General features: G+C 45.3%; 1 pseudogene; it reads right to left on the bottom strand.

Moving 5' to 3' along the window:
• Positions 1-921: 921 nt before the first annotated feature.
• Positions 922-9,075, bottom strand: LOC120684497 (annotated as a pseudogene).
• Between the last annotated feature and the right edge of the window lie 4,213 nt (positions 9,076-13,288).

The following is a 13,288-nucleotide window of genomic DNA, read 5'->3' as shown; positions in this document are numbered from 1 at the left end:
GAGAGCGGGAGGAAGGAGAAAGAGGCGGGGGGGGGGGGCACTCCGGGATTCAAAGGGAAGGCAATAACGAGGTGGGTAGTGGGTGGTGGGTCCCGCCACGTGAGAGCACCGTTGAAATATCGACAGCTGGAAATGGAGCTCACTGGCAAATGTAAAATCAGCATTGGGCAGGCTGATCCCGTCAAATAAAATGTTTCACTTTTCCGTTCCTTTGCTAGTAGCTTTGCGTGGCAACTGCTACGGGACGAACTGCAGCGACTGGCCGGCCGATGGGGTGGCGCCGTCACCGTGCTGTTTGCACAATGACTTGCCGAGAATTCCTTGCTGGAAACAGGAAATTCTCTATTGCATTACTGGTTGCATGTGTGGCTAGTATGCAGTATGCACAGGCCCAGGAGCTATGACTAACAGGAGGATTCAATCTCCATGGCTACCATTTGAGCGCACAAGAAACCTTGTCGACCATTGCCCATGCCATGTGCATCAGTGCATCCGTCGTGTGAATATTTCCAGTGCAGCATACACAAACGAATATACTGAGAAAATAAAGAAAGCTAAGCCATTAGCACTCGGCAGCAGAAGGCCAAGAATCCTTTTACCTTTCCTCTGCACACAACGAAACATCGACCAAGGCACTGATGTAGCCAAGAAATGGTAGAGATGGACGCACAGTCCACCTTCAGGCAGCTCCAATGAAGCACCACGAAACGTACAGCCTTTGGCTGATAGATCGAGTCAACTGTAGAAAACTAAAGAAATCAAGGCAAACAGACAATGTCCTGAAAACAGAGCATGTCCTATTTTGCCCAGGCAGTTGGCAAGAAAGGCTGAAGGCTGGACTCATATAATCCTCTTTAATTTGTTCCTGGCGAGGAAGTGCATCAACTGCTGGGACAGCTGATGTTTCTACATGCTTTTCAGTTGAAAAGACCCGCATTGCATAAATTCCGTATGCTTTTGAGGAGGAAAATATTCCACTGCACTACGAGAAGGACAAAAGCAAACCTACCTACTCTAATCTGGTACTACCATTGTTTGTTTTTACATACCGTATTGGGTTTATCCTAAGCCAAAAATATTCAACTTTGACAATGTTTATAGAAAAATATAACAACATTTACAATACCAAACTTGTTTCATTGAGTTCACCACGGAATACATTTTGATGGTGCATATATTTGGTAGTATAGTAGTTATATTTTCTATAAACTTGGTCAAAGTTGAATATATTTGACTTAGGATAAAACTAATGTGACATGTACAAAACAGAGGGAGCATATGTACTTGTTTCTGATGAAAGGGTGCAGTTGATTCATGCTAAAGAAACATAAGCTATGTTGAGCAATAGAAGGATTTAATTACTGTAAGGAGTAAAGCAAAGAGCTGTGCTATCTAGCTTGTTTATCTAGTAGACATAATTTTTTTTCTTATACTATATCTCTTCTACTTGATTGTCGCATTCCTGTGCTATGTATAATCTTTCTTATACTTCCTGGTACCCCAAAGTCCCTCTAGTATGTGTTCCACCTTCCGCATCGTTGGCCTTTCCTCGCCTCTTAAGCTTACACAGTATGCTGCAAGTGAGGCAACTTCTTGGATTTCCTCGCCTCCCTCTTCTAAGACTTGTTGGTCAATCATCCCGAGAAGGTTTCCCTCAGCAAGAAGGTTGACAAAATCAGCAACAAGGCCATCACCTTCGTCGGATAAATATGGAAATGGTTTTTTTTCTAGTGAGCAGCTCAACAAGGATGACACCAAAGCTATAGACATCACTTTTCTCGGTGAGGCGACCAGTGTAAAAGTACATAGGATCCAAGTATCCTGCTGTTCCCTGAACCCTTGTTGTCAAACCAGTTTTGTCCGTTGGAATGTACCTTGAAGCTCCAAAGTCTGATACTTTTGATGTTAGTGTATCGTCTAGAAGTATGTTACTGGATTTGATGTCTCTATGGATTATCGGGATTGAAACCGATGAGTGAAGATATGCAAGAGAAGTAGCTATCTCAGTTGCTATCCTCAACCTACTGCTCCATGATAGAGACCTTGGTCCTTCGGCGTGGAGATGATGATAAAGTGTTCCATTAGAAATAAACTCATAAACCAACAATGGTACCTCAGTCTCCAAGCAACATCCAAAGAGTTTGACCACATTCTTATGGTTGATCTGCGAGAGGATTGCTACCTCATTTATAAACTCATCTATTTCTTTCTGGATCGTAATCTTTGATTTCTTGATGGCCACGACATGTAGGTCCGATAAGATTCCTTTGTAAACAGTACCATGCCCTCCACCCCCGAGCTCCCGGGCCCTGTCGAAATTGTTTGTCGCCTTTGCAAGCTCATCCACCGGTATGATCATCCTTTCTGCAATATCTGCGTTTTGGGACACCAATTGTTGCAACAACTGCCCACGATTTTGCTTGAAATATTTTTGCTTCAGCATCTCTTTTCTGTGCTGCTTAATCTTACTGAGTACTAATGTTATCCCTAGAACCAAAAGCAGGAATACCGGGCCACTAGCAACTGACAAACCAATTATTAGACCTGAAAATTGAAACACTTGTGCTATCACTATCATTTTTTCAAGCTACCGAAAACATGCATACAAAGTATAATCGAGAGGTCATGATGAGAGATTCTTCTGGCTGTCACCTGTGGGGGACCCGGCGATGCAACCGCCGCGCTCCGTTGCGTTGCCATGAGTTCCCCGCGGGCATCGGCACTCGTAATCTCCGGGCAGATTGATGCAGTCGCCGAAGCATGAATCGCGTACCTTGGTGATTCTGCACTCGTCGATGTCTGTAGCCAACACGCAAATAACAATTATTGAACAAGCATTATTAAGAAACTTCTGTCTTGTAATGTATGGGACACGAGTACTGACCTTGGCATCCGTTGGCGATGTAAGGGTTGCCCTGGTAGCCTTGGTAGCAGTGACATGTAAAGCCTCCATACTCTTGCTTGCAGTTGCTGTGCTCACTCCTGCAAAGGCGTTTGGCCACGTCCCCAGGGCACTGCCCCGAGCTGTTGGCACTGGCAGGCACAGAGAAGCCTTCCTTTACCACCCACCGTAGAACAAGGGGAGATGCCTCTACAGAATAGAAGCGCATCCCGAGATCAGATATGTTGAAGATGGCCTGCCACTGATCAGTCAACCCCTCCTCGGAGACAAACATGCAGACTGGGTTCTTCTGGCTTGTGTTCAACCCTTTGAAGTCCAGCCCCCTGGGTGCGCTGCCGGCTGAGATGGGCGCATGGCAGCAGCCATCGTTGCCGGAGCAGTACGACCTGCTCGTGCCGTCGGTGAGCATTGGGACCGGCAGCCCGGAACCACTGTTTTCTGCAGCGACAGCGACTTGGTCAGAACTACAGGTGGAGACGCAGCGGCTGATGACGCTGTCGTTGGAGGTGGTGCTGCTGCTGCCGTTTATGTACTCCCCGTATAGGGTCGCCTGCGCGTCGCACCCGTAGAGGATGAACTCGTTGCTGTCGGACAGCATGTATGGCCCGCCGATGTCGGGGAGGTTGTAGGCGCCCACCATGTGGCCATTGCCACCATCGGAAGACCCCAGGGAGACGACGGTGGTTTCATAGATGACACGCAGCGTCGAGTCGGCCAAGAAGATGTCGTCGACCTCAAGGGTTGCATTGCTGTCGATGAACAGCCGCGGGGGATTGTAGCTTGTGTTGCAGGTAAGGTGGAAGCCCGGCCAGGAGCACCCAGCGGCAGCGCCGATACCAAAGGGGTACGGCACGCTCACGTCGCCGCAGGTGGTGCTGCAGTTGGGCAACCCTATCGGCGCCGGAGCCACCGTAGGCAATAGTTCTTCATCTGCTGCAAATGTGTACTCCATTACACATGTATGAAATTTGTACTATTGCAGCAACATTTCATCTGTGCAACATATATGAAATTTCTACTGACGGACTGACCTGTAGTTGTTGAGCTAATGTTGACACAGCCATCTTGGGCGTCGGGATTGCCATAAGATCTATGCGGGCAAAGGCAATAGTATGACCCGACCGTGTTGACACATTCACCGAAGCAACCAATGTCTTCACTTGGGAGCTTGCACTCGTCGATATCTGCAACCAGTCAGCCGCACAAGTAAGTAACAACCTACCACATGTTAATTACAGAACAATAATGCAAAGTCTAAATGCCAAAGAAAATACTACTATTGGGAGAAGCTCCTTTTGCAGCATCCATGAGGCGCATTAATAACAAAAGTAAGTCATGCATAGAAATTACCACAAAAATCAGGCACATATGGTCATCATCAACTACTAGAAAAATAATCCAAATTAACCTCCTAAATTTCCTCATGAATTTTCCTCTTCAACTACTAGAAAAATGACTTTCCATCTTTTATCATTGTACCGGTATAAAAATAGTTGCTAACAACTACTAGTAGTACACTACTACAAAAATAATTTGTAGCAACGCCTCGTTTTTTAGGAGCGGACCACTTTTGCACCCGTTGCTACAAATGGAGCTAGTGCATTGTAGCGATTGAAACGTTCCTGAAAATCCATTTGTAAGGGCGGCACCCCCCCACCCACCTGGCCCCTGTAAATGTGCCCATTTGTAGGGGCGGGTGGGGTAGGACGCCCCTACAAATCAAATTTGTAGGGGTGGTTCAACCCCCACCCGCCCCTACAAATACTTTTCCAAATTATTTTGGAAAATCATTTATTTTAAAATAAATAGAAAATAATCTTGAAAAATTGTGAAATTTGTACAATAAGACTATTCTAACCTACAAAACATAGAAAAATATGACAGATATATTTAATTGTATCTAATATTTAAATTTGTGAAAAATATAAAGTTAGCCTTAACTTGTATGAGATAATTTAGTATGGGAGCTATTCATTGTGGTTTCCACACTTTGAACTAATATGGACACTCAAATCAGATTTTGGTATTTTTCCTAAATTATACAGTTCGCAATATACTTTTGGTAAAAATTTCATATTTTTTTTGAAGTGTTTTCCTATTTTTAATGAATTAAATGATTTTCTAGAATAAATTGAAAAAATAATTGTAGGGGCTGGTGAGGCCTCCACCCGCCCCTACAAATATTTTTCCAAATTATTATGGAAAATCATTTAATCCAAAAAAAATAGCCAATGACCATTTTTGTTAGGGGACTATCCACTCAACAAGGGCGGACCGTCCGTCCATCAAGATGTTCAGACATCTGAATGCCTGCACATACAAGTTACGTGCATGCATTCAAACGTCCGAACGACTTGAACAGCGGACGATCTGCCAATGTATAGCATATCGTCCATGCTTCTAGACGTTCGACGTCTGAACAACTAGAACAACAGACAGTCCACCCATGTATACTGGACCGTCTGCCATTCAAGATGTTCGGACATCCGAACACCCACACAGGCGTTTGGACATTCGAACGACTTAAACAGCGGACGGTCCGCTGGTAGTTCTTTACACAGTACTTTCCAAAATAAAATAGAAAAATATTTTTAAGGGTGGGTGGTGGCGTCACCCGCCCCCAAAATAATTATTAGGGGCGGGGTGATGCCCCTAATAATCAACTTCAAAGTTAATATAAAATAATATCATACCCCACGGAGTAATGAGTGACTGTGTGGTGTGGTGGTAAGAAAGGCGCACTACTACAATAATCTTTTCAGAGGTGGTTAAAAAACATTCTCAGAGGAGAGCAAGAGAAAATGTCTCTGAGCAAACGTCTCTAAAACGAGCCATTTTCAGAGGCAGTTGCATGCCCGCCTCTATTAGTGGATCAAAAAAAACAAAAAAAGGGTAGACCCCACTGAGCCCATCATAGGCCCGGCGAGCCCATTTGCATTGTCGTGGTCGCCGCCGACGCCCACCGTGGCAGCCCCTGCCCGCCCGTGACCGCTGCCACCGGAGCCGCCGTTTGCGCCGCGCCTCGCGTCACCGCGGTAGGATCCGCGCCGTCAGGGCCGCACGTGCCGCCGCTAACCAGGTCTAGCATCGCGCCCGCTGCTGCCACCGCCCGTTGTGCACAGCCGCGGGAGGGCGGGAGGGTGTGCGGGTGAGAGTGGAGTGTGGGAGGGAGAAATGTGGGAGAGAGAGAGAGTGCGGGAGAGGAGGGTTAGGGTTTATGTACTCCTGTCAGCAACTTGGTTTATTTGGGCTTCTGTTGGGCCGGTCTATTAACTGAGGCCGACCTTTATAACATACCCGTCTCTGAAAATAGGAGTATTAACAGAGCCGGTCATCTTAAGTTTGACCGCCTATGTTAATCCATTTTGAGAGGCAGTTTCTGTAACCGCCTTTATTAATAATAAATGACCACCTCTGTTAATGTTGGCATCAAGAGAAGCGGCTGTTTTTTTTGCCCACCTCAAAGCTTATAAAAAAATAGCTGTTAATCAATTTTTGTAGTAGTGGCGCTAGCGAGGCTTGAGGTAGGCGGATTGAATCCCAATTGATGTAAGTGTGCATAATTTTTCAAAAAAAATTGTACCTCGACATTACAGGTCTTGTGGTGGTGGCTGGTTGCCAAAAATATTTTTTTTATTTTAATGTTTTCGATTTTTTTTGAATTTTTAGCAGCTGAACATGGATTTGTAAGGGGCGGGCCATGGCATGACCCGCACCTAAAATCGATTTCTAGAGTCGGGTCACGCCATGATCCACCCCTAAAAATTGATTTCTAGGATTGAAGCCCCTGAAAATAGTATTTTTAGTAGTGAAAACTAGAGGCGGGTTTCGTACCCGCCCCTAAAAATTGTTTATGTAGTAGTGGTACCTATCTGCCTTGGAGGTATTTTAGTACCGGATGGTAACACGAAATTTAAGTAACTCTCTGATCTTTGCATAAATTACCCACCTATGTCATTATAAAAATAATATAAATACTCCCTTAAATTTGTATATAAATTAAACATTATTATTACAAGTTAAATTACTCCTAAATATGAATCTAAATTATGTAATTATAATAAAATATTAAGATGCACCAATATAAAATTCTCAATTAATGTTTCTATCATTATTAATATATTATTTATATAAAAATACTACCAATGATATATGTCACCATGTATTCATGTATTACAGAAGAAACAAGAATACCAATTTACAAACAAATAGTTCGACTAAATATATATCAAATACATATAGAAGTGTGATGCAAAATAACATCTACTGTAACTAGATAATGATAAATATATAATTTAGAGTATATGTTAGAATATTTAATATACTAGGGAAGATGTACGTGCCACAGGCACGTATTTAATTTCTCTTCCATCAAGCAATGATTTTATTTATTTTCTTTCCAAAAATAATACACATCTTTATTTTCCTTCCATAAAACAATGATCTCAATTAATATCCTTCCAAAATCATCAATAATACACATCTTTCTTTTCCTTCCATAAATAATGATGTCAATTATTATCCTTCCAAAAGAAAAAAATGACGTATTGTGTGTGCAAAGGAAAGTATGTGTATACTAAAGGATAGTAATACGTTAATGCATGTCTTTCTTTTCCTTCCATATACAATGATGCCAATTATTATCCTTCTAAAATAAAAAATGACGTGAATTATGGGTCAATGGATATGCAAAGGAAAGTATGTGTGTGCTAAAGGAAAGTAATACGTGGGTACAAGAGTTGGGTATAGGAAATTGCTAGTGTAAAAAGTAATAGGATTTTGGTGGAAAACATTGACGAAATCAATCTCTCCCTCCCTTTCGTCAAACCTTTTGATCAGACAAATGGGGCATCTGTGAGGGGTACGGTGGGTCTAATTTTGGTGAAAAAGAGTTTCAATTATTTCAACTTTTATTATTGACTTTATTGTTATATTAATTCTAATTAGTTCATATGGGAGCACGAGTTGATTGACTAGTGTATGCTAATTGGACGAACGGAACTTAACGTACCTTGGCATCCACCCGGGAGGTAAGGGTTGCCGTCGTAACCATCCTGGCATTGGCACAGGAAGCCTGCTCCTCCTAGGTCAGCCAAGCAACGGCTGTTCTGGCTCTTGCAGAGCCGGCGACGTGTGTCGTCGTCGCAGCGTTGTGGTTGTGGTGACAGCCCCCGCGTGACGCTCCACGCGAGGAGGATGGGAGCCTCATCGACCCCGTCGGTGCCCATCATGGCGTGGTGGCCGTGGTCGATCCACCCCGCCTCCGCAACGTACACGAGGAGCGGCTCCACGGTGCGGTTCCTGCCGCTGCCGCTGACGAGCGACTTGGCTTCTAGCCGCCCGGGCGCGCTGGTGGTGAGCGGCGCTCGGCAGCAGCCCGAGGTGCCCGTGCAGGCCGTGGTCGAGAAGAAGAAGTCGTCGATGTCGCCGCGGCTCCCGGTGCACAAGCTGGCGCAGCCGGCGACGACAACCCCGGAACTCGCGAGGAGCGTCGCCGCGGCGTTGCACCCGTCGACGACGAGCTCGTTCCGGTACGACAGCCGGTAGCCGTGCCTGGTGAATCCGCGGCCGAACGGGAGGTTCCAGCTGTCGGAGCTCGGGGGGCCGCCGGTTGTGTTTACGACGGCGCGGCTGCCCATGACGCGCATGGTCTGGTTCCGAAGGGAGATCTCGGTGACCCGGAGGTTGCCGTCGTCGCCGATGAGAAGCCGAGGCGGGTGCCGGCTTGTGTCGCAGGTGAGGTTGAGCCCCGGCCAGTAGCAGCGGGAGGGCCCGAGGCCGAAGGGGTAGGGCACGACCACGTCGCCGCAGGTGGTGCTGCAGTTGGGCAGCCCGATGGGTACCCCTGGCGACATGGCGGCGGCAGCCGAGAGCTGCAACGCCATCATCAGCATCAGCGCCGCCGCCGCTGGGAGCCGCGCTGCTGGCATCATTGGTATAGAGCATGCAGCAAGACACGCACACAGCTCATATATGCAACATTATCTGGCTAGCGGCTGCTGATGCTAATACTACAACACACCGATGCAAACTACTCCTACTACTACTCCTCATGCATTGTCTTTACCCTGTTAATTATGATTAGCGAGGCTCATTAACTCCGGTTTTTCCCGCAATGCTCCCCTACTGTCGTCTCCCCAGACGACGGCTTCGGCCTGTTTTCCCAGTGAATGCAGACGGTTTGCGACGCGTTGTACAAATAGAGGCGAGAAGGCAACGGCAATCTGGCTCTATATATTATATATAAAAACTACTTGTGAACGGAAGACCAAATTGGACACGCATGTCTGGAGGAAAGGGAGACTTCAGACTTGACCACCGTGAGTCCAGTCAGACTTCACCATCGTGAGTCCAGTAATAATTTTATATACGGCAATAATATTCTGCGTCCTAAGAGTAACTATACCCAACTAATAATTACTGAATAAATTTCAGTAATAATTATCACGCGTGGTTACTAAACGTCATATACAGTTCAATAATTCAGCAGCTTGGTTCAGTAATTTCTGGTCTTTACCGTTAGTAATTTGACTACTGTTTGTAGAATAAATGCTACACCTAAGATGTAGAATAATGTTACAGTATATTTTGGTTCCTAATTAATTGAAATTAAAATGAGTTGAATCAAAGCAAAGTATTGACAAGTGGTGGAGCCCCATGCGTTCCATGTGTTTTCGAACCGATCCGTCCTTAGTTGCGCCTCCAATACTAAATTTCTAAAATGAGATACAAAATTTTAAACTAAAAAGGATAGATGTGCACCTAAAAATCACTAATTGACAGACACCAATAGTGATCCGTAAATGGATTTTTTCTTTTCTCGCTCAAAAATTCTTTCATCTTTTCTATATCGAATGATTGAATAATCCCCACCACTTCCTCGAAGAAAGACATCGGCCGCCAATGGAATGGAATATATAGAACCCACTTGCATTGACGGACTTGCAGCCTTAATTGCCTTTCACTTTCGCACACGTACGAAACCAGGACCGCCGGCGCACACACGTCTAGTGAAACCACGACCACACGGATTCGCACGCGCATGACGGCGAACGTGATGGATCGAGGCCGGCCGGTCCTGCCCGCATAGCATGATGTGAGTGTTGAAGCTAAAACGCGCCGCCAAACGAGCAGGTCACGTGCACCTCGTTGAAGGCTCTTGCAGCGCCTCCACGGGATCCGGTCAGACCGGTTTTGTATGCCGGTCAGACCGGTTTCACCGGAAAGCCCGACGAAGATCTAATGAACGCTCGGCCGGGAGGGACCCCGTCAGGGCAAGCGCACCTTGGGTTGCCCTAAACTCGGCAGGCTAGCTAGGACGCCCCCTCACGCCATGGAGACGTGAGACGAACAGCACATAGGGTTGGAAAAGATTAGGGCAAAGAAAAGATAAAAAAGATAAAAGTGTTTGATAGATTCGATTGGATGCCTCTCAATCGGCCATAACCCTTTATATTTATAGGGTGGAAGGTCTGTACCCGTGGGAGATAGAAAACATCTAGAAAAGGGGCCATCGGTCCTGGCCAAAGGTACCAGCTGCTGTTGTAGCCGGTACTGCTCGCGCAGCGCGTGGGAGGTGACGTTTCTGGCTGGCCCGCCGTGGGGCCCGGTGACGGCCGGCGGCGGCAGCCGCGCAGCGCGGAGTCGGTTCGGCGGCTAGGGCTGGCGCTTGCGCTGAACCACTGAGTCTGCAAATGGGCCCAGCAGCTCCCCGCCCAGCCGAACAGGCTGCAACAGCAGCTGGTACCTTTGGCCATCGACCGAACTTGTGGAGGGCAATTGGCACCGGGTGGTGGTTCCAACCAGTTCCAATGCGTCACCATAGGAACCGGTCTGAACCACCACCCGGTACCAAATGAAGACTGTGCTAAAGGCACCGGTTTATAGGAATAATCGGTTCCTATGGTAATGAAACATGGCAGCTGCCAGGAGCTCGGGCCTAAGGCACCGGTTGGTGCCTTGACCCGGTGCTATTGAATTAATTTTAGCACCGGGTCATTGAAATCAACCGGTGCCTTTGGCCTGAGCCTATAAATACCCCAGCCCCTCCCCATCAAGCTGTCGTGAACTCACTGTTCATGGCAGCTGAGTGGGGTGAGGAGAGGCGAATTTTTGATTTTTTTTTGAAAAAAAGGTTAGTTGTTTTTCTTTATAACTTAGCAATTAATTTTTAGAAACAGTTATTACATGATTTAGTTTATATATGTGATAATTATTTTTATTTGTAGCATCTTATTGTAGTTATATACATTATCAATTTATTTGATATTTGAATACTATCAAATTGTTGTATTTATATGTTTTTTTCAATTTATTTGATAAGTGAATAGTATCTATTTATTATAGTTATATGCATTATCAATTATATAAATATATTGTTATAAATTAGTAGTATGAATGAACTATTTGTACAGTACAATGATGTATATAAATGTATTGTGGACCCAGATGAGTCGGCAATGGATGTACATGGCCGATCGGCGTTCAAAGGAGTTCATGGATGGCGTGCATGAATTCATAGAAGCGGCCGAGAAACACAAGTATAGCGGTTTCGTTCGTTGTCCATGCAAATTTTGTAAGAATGAGAAGGATTACTCATCATCAAGAACCATCCATAGTCACTTGTTCAATAGTGGTTTCATGCCGAACTACTATGTTTGGACCAAGCATGGCAAAAAAGGAATTGTGCTAGATAATAATGTAGAAGAAGAGGACATGATTCCTGACTTTGCAGCCAATTATAATTCCTTTTTCAATGACACTGCAATGGGTGAGCCTGAAGAAGATACTGAAGGATACATTGTAGAAGATGATCTTGGTCAGATGCTGCACGAAGCTGAGGAAGGTTGCGAAACAGAAAAGGAATCGAGAGATTTGAAGCGTATGTTGGAGGACTACAGAACATTGTTGTACCCTGATTGCAAACAAGACCAAAAAAAGTTGGGTACCACATTGGAATTATTGCAATGAAAGGCATCAAATGGTTTGTCTGACAAGGGATTCGAGGAGTTGCTGAAACTTATAAAAAACTTACTCCCTGAGGGTAACACCTTGCCGGAGACAACATACGAGACAAAAAAGTTGTTTGTCCTTTAGGATTAGAGGCACAGAAGATACATGCTTGTCCTAATGACTGCATCCTATATTGAGGTGAGTATGAAAATTTGGATTCATGCCCTGTATGCAACGCATGCCGGTATAAGATCGCTCGAGATGATCCAGGCGACGATGAGGGGATGCGTGTCAAGAAGAGGGTGCCTGCCAAGGTGATGTGGTATTTTCCTCTAATACCACGTCTGAAATGTTTGTTCATGAACAAAACGAATGCTAAATTGATGCGATGGCACAAAGAAGAACGTAAGCAAGACAATATGTTGAGACACCCCGCTGATGGGTCGCAGTGGAGAAAAGTGGACAGAACATTCCCAACATTTGCAAATGATGCGAGGAATATAAGGTTCGGGTTAAGTACGGATGACATGAATCCTTTCGGTGAGCAGAGCAGTGGCCATAGTACCTGGCCTGTGACACTCTGTATATACAACCTTCCTCCCTGGTTGTGTATGAAGTGGAAATTCATTATGATGCCGGTGCTTATCTCTGGCCCGAAGCAACCCGGTAACGATATAGATGTGTATTTGAAACCACTGATTGAGGATCTTCTATTGTTGTGGAAAGATGAGGGTGTTTGTATGTGGGATGCGCACGCAGAGGATCATTTTAACCTGCGTGCATTACTTTTCGTAACCACCAACGATTGGCCAGCACTAAGTAACCTCTCCGGACAATCCAATAAGGGTTATAGGGCATGCACCCATTGTTTAGAAGAAACCGACAGCATGTACCTCAAGCACTATAGGAAGATCGTGTATATGGGTCATCGTCGATTTCTTCCGATCAAGCACCCATTAAGGAGGAGGCATGCTCACTACGATGGAAAGGCAGATCATCGTACCAAGCCTAGGCACCGTTGTGGGAAAATGGTGTTTGAAATGGTCAAAGATATAAAAGTAGTATTCGGAAAAGGACCCAACAACAGATCAGTGTAGAGTGATGACGGACGTGCACCTATGTGGAAGAAGAAGAGTATTTTTTGGGAGTTACCTTATTGGGAAGTCTTAGACGTCCGCCACGCAATTGATGTGATGCACCTAACAAAAAATCTTTGTGTGAACCCTCTAGGCTTCCTTGGTGTCTACGGTAAGCCAAAGGATACATTAGAAGCACGGCAAGATCTTCAACGTATGAAACAACGGGCCGCCCTACATCCAGAAAAAAGGGATAAATGACGTCATTATCTAGGTCCTGCGTGCTACACTCTTAGTAAGGAAGAGAAGCAAAGTATGTTCGACTGTTTGAACAGTATCAAGGTCGCATCAGGCTACT

This window comes from Panicum virgatum, chromosome 8N, assembly GCF_016808335.1.
Source record: "Panicum virgatum strain AP13 chromosome 8N, P.virgatum_v5, whole genome shotgun sequence".
Lineage (NCBI taxonomy): Eukaryota > Viridiplantae > Streptophyta > Magnoliopsida > Poales > Poaceae > Panicum > Panicum virgatum.
This window is presented reverse-complemented; position numbering and strand designations above follow the sequence as displayed.